Source organism: Protopterus annectens, chromosome 5.part1 (genome assembly GCF_019279795.1).
Source record: "Protopterus annectens isolate FY-2018-M chromosome 5.part1, PAN1.0, whole genome shotgun sequence".
Classification (NCBI taxonomy): domain Eukaryota; kingdom Metazoa; phylum Chordata; order Ceratodontiformes; family Protopteridae; genus Protopterus; species Protopterus annectens.
The window spans coordinates 352,900,241-352,912,303 of NC_056736.1; positions in this window are offsets into that span (position 1 = coordinate 352,900,241).

Below are 12,063 nucleotides of genomic sequence, written 5' to 3' on the forward strand. Positions count from 1 at the left end.
GATGTGTAGCGGTCTGGCTCATATGTCTGCTCTATTTCTCATGACCCCTGTGTTTCTCTGTGATAAACGTGAGATTATCTGAGGAGTGACATCACTGATTAATGACATACATGTGAGTGTCAGATCTGCAAACGAGCAGTGAATGCATGGTCACACAATCCCTTCACCAGCCTTGTAAGCTTACAGTGGATATGATAAGTGTACACAACCCTGTTAACATGCCGTGTTCTTGTAATATAGAGGATGAGACCACAATAATGCATTCAAATATGTCACCCACCTTCCATGTGACATATGACCTGTGCAATCCAATTGATAAACAAACACGTGATACATGTAAAATATGATGACTGCAATATGTGCAATATGTTTATTGCATATGTGTGCACACTCTTAGAATGATAAGTTGTTGAAGCACCTTGTAAGTGGCTTACAGCATTCACTCTTCTTGTGAAGGTGTCTATCACCATGGCACATCCTGACTTCTCATTATTTGGCCACGCTTCCATGCAAAGGTCAACCAAATCTGTCAGAATGCAAGGGCAGCTCATGTGCACAGCTCTCATCGAGTCACACTAGGGTTTTCTATCTGGTGTAGGTCTAGGATCTGACTGGGCCAATCCATAACCATGTTTGTGTTCAGATTGCAGCCATTCTTAGGTAGCATTGGGTGTATGCTGCAGTTCTTTGTCATGCTGAAGGCTGACACACCTCCTCATCCTCAGTGATCTTGCAGACGCCTGATGGATTTTGGGCAGAAGTGGGTGTTATTAGGAAATGTTCAGAATTCCCACCACTGTGACTACAGGCCCTGTTCTGTCTGTGGAACAGCAACCCCATAGCAGGCTGCTGCCACCAGTGTGATTCACCATGGGGATGTTGGTGTTCAGGTTATGAGAGGTGTTGGTTGTGCACCACACATACCTGTTGATATTGTGGCTGTGAGTTGTTCCCTAGTCTCATTACACCATAACACATTTTCACACCTGCCTTTGGGAGACATGATGTGCTGTACTGCAATTTGTATACTCCTGGCTGTTTTTGGTGTGTGGATATGCTTCCATCTTCTTACCCTACCCCATAGGCCAGACGTATGCAGAATATGGGAGAGTGTTCTCACAGGTTGTACAGGACACCAGTACTAGCAAGGGGTTCCTACAACTCCCTCTGTGTTGCTGTATATCCCCTGACAACCTTCCTGGCCAGGTCTTGACATGTGATATCATCATTTTTGGAGTGACATCTGGTTCTTGTCAACACCACTATTATCCTTTATTCACTCCACCTTTTGACAAATGTCTCTACTGTGTTCCATGGTGTATGCATTGCTGTGGTAATGTTGTACTTAATCTTGACTGATAGCTTTCAAATATGAGATCCATTTGCTGCTTTGTATGGTGTCTGCAAGTCATGGCTGTTGCTGTTGCAGGCAACTGAGCATATTTCATGGTTATCCCACTTGGGCAGCAGACTGTTATTTGGTGTTAGTCAGAGTGCTTTTACTTGATGGCTGTTGCATACCCAAGCAGACTGTATGCTATCAGTAAATCACAAGCTGCTGCAATAACATATTCTTTGAGGGGTGAGCACACATATGCATCTAGCATATTGTGAGGTTTGTATACTTCATATTTGGTGGCCAACAGACTGATTGTTTGTACAGGGTATTGTTCACTTCATAGGTCACATTACAGTTTGGAAAAGATGAGTACTGACATATTGTGGTCTCAATTTGTATAAACATCACAAATACCTTGCATCTTAACAGGGGTGTGTACACTGTTTATATCCACTATATGACAGTAAGGTTTCACACATGTCCCTACCTTAGGCCGTTTGTCCACCCATTGTGTTGCTCTCCGTCCAGAAGTCTTGCACTGACAGGCCATGTGTTATGCTACAGAGATGATACATTTATCAGATAGGCCCCTGTGGTGACCACTGTAATGCAATGCAGTTGACCCCAACACAAATGAAAATGCACATAAAGCAATATGGCTATGAGTGACAGTTGTGTGAATAGTACACTACATGGCCTTCATATGCCTGGGGTATTGGCAAACCACAACAGTACAATTGCATACTCACCAGCTGCAGGATGCCATCTCACATGCAGACAGGAGGGATCTAGGTAGTTGTGTGAGAGGAGTATGGTCAGCAGACCCACAAGTGGCATTGGTACAGGATGAATGCAGCATGTGTGCAAATGTACAGTACAACCCCCAATACTACACAATTTGCTGTCCTTCACCGTAGATGTGCATGTCTGTGCATTAGGAAACCCCATCCACAGCTGCAATCTGACCTGACACATGTATTCAGACACTCTACAATTACAAGTATGTCTGCTACACTAGTCTAGTAATCTACACTGGGGCCTTTCCTGCACACTCCTCATCCCTTGACAGGGTGCCAACCACTTCCAGTATGTGGAGAGGTCTATACTCTGCTGCTGTACTGGAATGGGTGCCCCAAGGTACCAGTGGAGCTCCTCAGTGGGTGCCAGTGGGGCTGCAAGGCCAGGACCATGCCTGTGGCTGTGCAGTCCTTGACCACCGCAGCAGCCCTTTGCCAGGCATGGCGTATGAGGTCACTTTCATGATGCCAGACTTGCTCGTATATACATGCGTGTAGGCCAACATCATTTACCCTGTGGACAAGGTTGTCCCACAGACCAGTCCTCTCCTGCAGATGTTACTGGCTCCAACCAAACATTATGGCATGGTTGTGTAGTATGGCTTCTGCGATTATATTTGTCTGAGCCACTGTGAATTTTGACCTTTGCTGAAGCGACATTGCATATGGGAGATATAACAAGGGAGACACATCACAGGACCTCATACATTTGGCAAACATATGTACAGAACCTGCACATCTACATTGTATACCAGTAGCCACTACTCATGACCACACCATACCCCTGTAACATATCACTGCTGTATCTGTGTGCATTGCACTGCTGGCCCTGAGATGTCATATTCCCCCCAATGAGGGATCCTTAATTTCCTACTCCTGTACTCCTCATTCATGTCTGTGTCAAGGGATGCCACTGGCCATCTTCCATGTGGATATGGTGTGGATGGTGCCAAGCCTTGTTGTGACTATGGTGTGCAGTGTTGCTGGGTACACATGCCTGAGTTCATGAAGGATGTAGACAGGGATGTTATCAGGTGCCATGGATAACTACATTTGTTGCCTTTCAGTAGGCAATATGTACCTGCTCACTGGTGATGAGGGGAAGCGTGTGGGTGCTGTGCTTATCCAGCTATAGTGCTGCTGAGCCAGGGGGTGATGTTTGCCCTAAACCTGTCTGCAGCAGGTTGCCTGTAGCTATGTTGTGTGTATATGTGGCCTGATTGGCCACCATTATAGGGTGGGCTGGTATGTGGCATCAGAGATTGCAGACATATGTGACGGCCTTGTGACTGGCCTTGATGGAAGTGTCCAATTTGTACTCATAGTTAGCCTTACAGTACTCCACCTGTGACCTTATATGCTTGATCAGGCAAAGGCTGACTTGATACTGGGTTGGTGTGTGCTCCTGATTTGACCTGTACAGAGAATCTAGGGACCAGGTCTGTGGTTTGTGTATTGGTGCTGTCCACCAAAAGCATTCAACCTACCTTGAGGGGGTTGATTTTATCCTGTCAGGTATTGCTAAGGCCATACAACTCTGTAGGTTCTCACATAGTATTGTGTTGTGGGCCTGGACACAGCTGCTAGTTTCACCATATGGGATGCCCTTCATGTGGGCCTTGCCCATTTACCTGACTTGTGCAGGGGACATTACATAGGTGTGTGGGCTACAGCTTCACATACATTATGTGTAATTACCTCACAGGTCAAGACATGTGAAGACAGCCCAGCAACATGTGGGACAATGCTCCAGAGTTTCGTACAGCTTATATGTCATTAGCATTGTTATACACATAGGGGGTTGCTACATTAACAGGGTTTGTCTGCACATGCATTTACTGGGTGACTTGACATTTGACAGTGATATGTCTCTGACATAGCTCTCAAATGGCATGTTGTCCACAGACTGGCCAGATGTTTGCCTATTATGCTTGGTCTGTTCCTCAACCAACATCTGTTTTTGTGGGGTTGGTAGGCTCATGTGAGGATTGTAGTGAGTACATGTTGTCATCCAGTGGTGTTCCACACATAATTTACTTCAGGGATGTGATGTAACAGCAGCTACTGTCTCAATTTGTAACACCAGTATGTGTGATATGTCTCTCTTTCCAGCCCCCTGTCCCATACATGTGCCATGCGTTGTCCAGATGTCCTGCACTATGAGGTGCAGAGGTATGGTATATCATTAATTACCAAATGCACACCAGTTAGCATGACAATGACCTGGCAGACTCATGGCCATGGTATGCAGCTGTAGCCAGGGTTCACACCCTGGTAATTCTGTGGAAATCTGCACATATGACAGTATGTCTGTCTGGCCATTGTGAACAGACTGCCAAGGTTGTATAGCAGTGTTGTGTGTTTATGTTTTTTTAGGCTGGGTAGGGAGAGTAGCAGCTGTGAGTGCCATACATCCTTTACCTAGCTAACTCTGCATGCTGCTACAGTTGCTGGTGGTCTATTAGGGCCATACACTTGTAGGGCCTGACTGTGAAATGTCATGAAACACCTCTGGATTCCCAGTAAACTGTGGATTGGGGCAGTATATCTAAGGGTAATGTGTGAGTGGCAAACGGTATGTGGTTGCTCTCACAGTATTATACTGCCATGTTCAGTTTGCTTACTGGTATGTTGCTGTCACTGTGGTGCACTTGTTTGGGGGTATGCACTTTCACACCAGTGTCTGTGTTCCACTAGTATTACATCTCTGTACTGCCTGTTATATTTGCTACTGCATGTGTACAGCCACAGAGCTGGACCTGGGTAGTGTCATGTCATTCTGACTGTAGTTTGGACATTGCTCGGTAGTTCAGTGTAGTTTCCCTACTGTTGTGTTGTGTCCACATATTTAAAGGATGTCCAGTTGTATGGCCAATATCTTTGGTCATGTCCCCATAACTGTTATATATGCATGACACATCAATGTGATGATGTGGGAACTGAGGTCAGTCACTAATGTGAAGCAATTGAGTCCTGTTATTGTGATATTTCAGTTGATATATCTTAGGACATACACTGTTACTACATGAACATTCTCATCTTATCTATTGACGTATTTTGTACATGTCCCTATTTTCATGCCTTTGTCCTCCCACTTTGCCAGGCTTGGTCCACATTCATTACATTAAGGGGTTCTGAGCATACCTCTCCACAGCCAGATTTTCCACAGAATGTCCAGATGTTTCAGTTCCACAATTTATTTCTATTTGTCTGGTAAATCACGGTGATGATCCAAGGTTTTATTTCAGTAAATACATGACATGACATGTCAGTTCCCGTCATCATATCATTCAGTGACTGTCTGCTGAAACACACGCTGTTGCTGTTACACGTCTTCATTTGTAACAAGGATTTTCTAACTATGTCCATATATGTGCCCCCCCTCCATTTTACAGTCTTTGTACAGGTTCCTTACACTAACAGGTTGGGAGGGTGGTTCAGTGAAATAACTGCACTGCATGTTTTTTTTTTTTTTATTTTCCTTCTGTTATATTTACTATATGTATATCTATATTATGACTAATGACTGTACGTTTACATAAATGTTACATTTGACACACATACACACACACACACACACACATATATGTATATATATATATATATATATATATATATATATATATATATATATATATATATATGTGTGTGTGTGTGTGTGTGTGTGTGTGTGTGTGTGTATGTGTCTATATACAATGCACAAAGGGTTCCATGTCACTTTCCCCCTAATGTTGTATGCCTCTATTGCATGATATGTTTGAAAAAGCAGCAACAATGCCTACAGCTCAGGTTGTGTACTGGTACATTTCTCTGATTAAAATGTTCAGGGTCATACGTTCAACACTTGGGACTGCTTTTTTTTTTTTTTAATCAATGTTAAATGACCTGATTGCAGGATATGTTTGTTAAAGCACTACATTTCACAGATCAGATGGTGTAATAGCATGTTGGTGTGATTGTTGAGGACAGTGTTCTGGGTTTGAAACTTGGCGTGGCTGACTATTTTGTTGCTGGGCAGAACAAGGTCTGAGGGATACAAACTGATTAAGGCACATTTATGCATATCATACATATGATGTTATATTTAAGCAATAACGTACAGCTTGGTGTGGGTAATGCTGGATTTACCCACAGTTGGTGTGGTTTGGTCACGAGGACAATACCCTCATGACATACAATGCCAACCGTGGGTAAGTTCAGTATTGCCCACTCCCAGCCGGGGGTTATTGCTATTATACAATGACATTATTTAAGTAAACAATACTTACCTTTCTTAAATAATGTCATTGTTTCGTGCCTCCATGCTGCCCTTCCACAGTGTTCCGGTATCCTAGGCCATTTCTAATTTACTGCACATGTGTAAGAGATGTGTTCCCACACTTATGCAGTACATCAGTGCTGTGCAGAGGTAGCAACAGAGATAGGGGATCTCGATTGTTTTTTTTAAAATATCGTGGTATGTTATACGAACTAATGAACTCGTATAACATAGTGAGATATATTAAAAAGGCAACAGAGATCTTCCTTTCTCCGTTGAGAGGAAGCTCTCCATTGTATTTTTTATGATATCTTGCTATGTTATATGAGTTCTTCAACTTGTCACACATAGCGAGAGATGTTTAAAATACAGCTGAGATCTTCATTTCCCCATAGCTATCTCTGCAGACTGGAAATACACACTGGTGCTATACAAATGGAAATAGTCCAGGCATCTGGACCTTTTTCCATTTGCATACTCTCAGAGTTTCACCGGGCACTCTTGGCTGGCCAATTAGCATATTCATTTCTGTATGTTAATGGCCAGTCGTATGATATAAAATTAAATATTTACGTACACATTTGTACTTTTACATTTACCTTCCATGACATCTCCCTATGTGCTTTCATTACATTATATTCTTGAGTGACTATACTGTATGGAGTATGTGTGTTTATATGGGCGTTTCACAACTTCAGTACACTGACACCTCACATCTGGGCCTACTACACTACTCTGGTTGAGAAATATAATTACTTAATACATAAATATACAAATAAATTAAAATTGCACTTATTTCACATACAAATTGGAAATGGCTTTGGTGGGGCTCAAACCATGAATAACTATGTGCAAAGTGTATGCGCTAAGCACTACACTATAGCTTATGTCAGACAGCTATTTCTATTTCACTTCTTGTGCCATTTAAGCTGGGCTAAGCATAGCTAAGCAACGGGGCACACCCGCGCAGCTATGCTTAAACTTTGTTGCAGAGGTGAAAAAAAAAATAATTATTTGTTGGGGGCTGTTCTTTGCAAACATTGATGACATATAACCTTTCACAGTATGTCTGGATTTTTGCCTTATATTCTTGGTCCACATTTCGTAAACCTGTGGCCTTCTGGCATATCATTAAAGATTGAAGTCTGAAAATGATGACAGACATTTGTGTTTTAGACTTTGTACCCTTCAGAAAACTCAAGCTAATGCAAAACCTGTTATTCTATCAACTTTCTAAGTTTGTAATAGCAATATTTAACAGTTGTCCCCCTTTTTATGGCTTTGTCAAGATTTCTTACTCTAATGGGTTGGGAGGTGTGATGAGCGATCTCGATCTTTTTAAATTGCCGTACTGCAATTCTGGTGTGCAGGGGGCATGTGTATTGTGAGAGCTCTGCTCTCACACACGCCCCCTTCACATGTACATATCCCCATGTATGTATTAGAGCACGGCAGAGCGCCTTCATGAATATGCATGGCGTGCTGCTGTGCTGCATTGGAACAATCCCTTTCATGCAGGAATAAGCTATTCCTGCACAGAAGTTTGCTGTATCCCACAGATTGTGTTTCATAGACAAAGGTTTTGATACCCTGACTGCATTTGGTAGGGAGGTCATAGACTGCATTCCAAATACAGTTGCAAACCCTATCACATTACATCACCTCATGCATATTGATATGGGTGATAAGATTTGGGTGTCATAATATGGCAGTCCTTTACATCAGGTAGCTTTTAGCAGAAATGGACAGAGACCTGACAGGGGTGAGAGCTACATGATAGTATACCATGCATCTAGTTCTTCATCAGATTTGGGTAATGCCACCATGCAATTATGTGCCTCCAGTTTGATGTGTGACTATGGATGTCTCTTATGTGTGCTTTGTTAACTGTCCAACTAAGTATAGCTGAGTCACCTGTTACTTCTTAGTTGATGTATAAATGTGATGATGTCTGATGCACTCAGTGCACAAAATATGCAGTAATCACCTTAACCTTTTCTATTACATCATAGTAACATCTTTATTCTACATGTGTCCTATTCCTATGTGTGCATTATCTGTATATAGCCAATTATGGAACATACACTTCTACTAGAATTTGCTATGTCCCATGCACCTCCGCATACTGTCCCTTCTGGCCAGCTGCTGATGTTTCTTGGTCTTCTTATAGTTTCTCTCCACTGTCCTTCAGCTGCTGTTCCTAGTGCCTGGCATGTATTGAAAGGCATGCAGACACTCAGGTATGATATCCAGCATAATATGTTGTTATTAGTTTAGTGTTATCACACAAATCTTTGTAACTTCATTAAGAGTATACTGGAGGGCACACCCCGATGCATCCAAAAAAAGGAAATGAGATTTCAGCAAGAAAACGTATATTCCACCACGTTTATGATAGTTTAGAGGCTGCATATGAGTGCTGCCAACCATGACTAGAGAGGGAAGCATGAATTACCTGCAAGAGGAAAAATCACTATGGGGATGTCATGCTTTATTGTGCACTATACAGTGTTGTTATGTTAAATTATTTCTCATAGTGACAGGCACACATTGTAGTCCTTCACCACAGCTCACATTTAATAGCTAGATACATCTGCCAAAATGTTCAGCCATGAACACTCATTACAGGTATACAGTACGTTTTGGTGTAAAGCTTTACAACAGGCGGTTTTGCATGTGCAATCATATCCTGAAGTAACTTCTGTATACGTGAGTACAGATTTCAATAAGTGGCATTAACCACTGCTACCAATATATATCCATTTCTAAGATGTACTTAGTATTAACATATAGTCAGTAGGGTACTAGGAGTGTGCCTGACTACAGACTTGATCTTACTGTGGTTTAGCCTGCCTAATTATTGACATCTCTAGACACCTACTCTATTCTGTTCTTTTTCCATATATGTGCATTACCTTGATAGTTTGTCCAGCCTTCATTTTGATACTATGCACAGTGCAGATAACTTGACAGCTGATCATGGTCTGCTTCACATGTATACCCACATCTTTGCTTGCCCTAACCCTCATTGCAGTGAGTGTGGACTCTGATGAACCCATGACTCTGACGAACTGTGTGATCTGATAGAATACTTCAGTCTTTCATTGCATTCTGGAACTCTTACTGGGAGCCTGTTGTTTTGTTATTCATGGTCCTTCACAATACCTAGAAATGATTCAGTATATGGGGGAGATCATACCAGCTGATAAGTCAGAGATGCTCTCCCAGTTTTGGTTTCCAGGAGGGAAGTGTTATGCCAGGCATTCTGTATTATGTATGGTGCACACAACTGACAAACCATATGCACAAACTCTCTCTTTAGATGGCAGTTGCCAATTACCTCCTGGTCATACAGTTATTTAGTTGAGATATAATAATTGCCTTAGTCACCAGCACCAAATGGCATGTTATGTTGCAGTTTTTCTTTGCTAGGTGGTGTGATGATCTACTGTATTAAGTTCAATGCTACTCATATCATTGTTGTCATCTGTATATTACTTCTTGGCATGTCTCTGTCATTTCTTATTTTCACATTTAGTTGGCATTGGCTGACTCTGCTGCTTTCCACATCCATGCGTAATATACTATTCATCATGCAGCTGTAGGCCACAATCCTGAATTTATACTTGATATTCCACACTTTTCCAAGTTTTGCACAACAATTTTTCATGAATCACATGGTCAGAGTATGTTCACTATCATCACCCTGCAACATATGCTTCTTCTGCAGGGGGAAATTACAAGTTATATGGTGAAAACCCTCCTGTAATATTACAGGACATTAACCATATTGTATCATATGAATACTTGTCAGAATACTTTGGAAACAAAACAGGCACTGTGGATTATCTTCTATCCCTCATGAGTTATTTAATTAGAATACTTTCAGAATGGTATGTGTACCACAAGACATGCCACTGCCTGTAGTGAAATACTGGAATTTTTAGAGCTGGTACCCCAAACAGTATATGCATCTCCCATCACACATCCCACTTATTTCATTTACTTTTTATTTGGGGGGGACTTACCCTAATTTGAAAGCATTTTGCACTTTGCAGTTTTACATTACTTTTTTGTAATGTACAAAGTATACTAGAAAACAACAATCATTTTAAAGAGCCCTTCATACCACAAGGATCACATTTTTAAATTGTTCATATTGTCTGTGTCCTTTCATCATAATACATGTTCTGCCTTTTTGTATTTGTTTTTAGTTACAGTGTGTAGCTATAGCCATATACAACTAGACAGATCGGCATGCATGAGTGATACAAATGTGTTGACTTCAGTTGGGATCATAGGCTGTTTTCTATGCATGGGGAATGAGGGGAAACCCTATTAACTCCCTGTATATGAATGTTTGTGTCTTGAAAATGGTTTAACATTATGTGATAACATTTTTAGCAAATATTTTGGTGATAGATGCCTAATGACAACCATTAGATTGTGTTCCTATCCTCAAAGACAAAGAAGAAACTGCAACTTGCAATGTATTGAAAAACTGGAATGTAATTTTGTTTTGTATGCTGAATATAAAATAATCAAGATATCAGTTTTGTACAGTTAAGCACCCCTCACTACTATTAAGAAGGATCTCATGCCAAGGAGTAACAGCTGACAGAGACTTAGACCAATTCTGAATTAAGTTACTGTTGTTACTAAATATAATGAGGATTCTTAAGAAATGCTCAGTGCTCCTTTTTTAATTTTAAATGTTCATATCAAGTTTAAATGTAATATTAAGAATTTCACTGGTAATATTTTGGCATGTACTCTGTAGTTTTTGCTTTGAAATTTTGTTGATTAGGAAGATATGGAGTTTCTTTGAAAACAGTAAGAAACATTTATTTGAAAAAAGTGCAAGTGTATTAACAAGTTTTAAACCAGTTGATTCATCAAATGGGCACATCATTACTACCTGGTGTATGTTTGGCAGTGTTGTGTTTCTTTAAAATCTGGTAAAACACTTCATTCTCCTATACCTTTTATTGTATCTAGTAGACCATAGAGCAGTTAAAGCTCCACACACAACAAAGAAGTATTGTGAAGTCTCAATGTTTATAACCCTTATTTGTGTTTTCAACATAGATGTCAAGACATGAACCGCTTGTGCTTAACTGTCAAAGTAAATTTCTTGGCATCCATATTTCATATACATCATAAGATCGTTATTATTGAAGACTTGCTCATAATCCTGTCTGTTTTGACAGACAAACACAGTTAACAAATGACAAATAAATAAATACATTTTTACTCAGCACATAAATGGCAGATACATTTTTATTCAAACTCACCATTCTGAAAATGGTCTGTCATGTTAACTGCATATGGCTTTTAAGGCAGAATTTGATATTTTTTACAGATGTCAATATATCTAATTAAGTCAAGGTATTCCTATTAAACTTTTAGAACAAAACATGTGGCCTTCCTTGCATAACACATTGGAAGACCTTATCTCCCATACCAATATGTCAACATCTCTGTCAGAAAAAAATAAATTACAGCCATTTTGCTATACCATTTATATTATCAGAAAATCTTTTTTTTTCTGAAAACAAATATTTGTTTTAATTCTGATTTCATGCAAACATACAGTACTGACATGATCCAGATATATACTGAATTTGTCATTATAGGAGTCTAGATTTTGGAAAGCATGTAAGCATTAA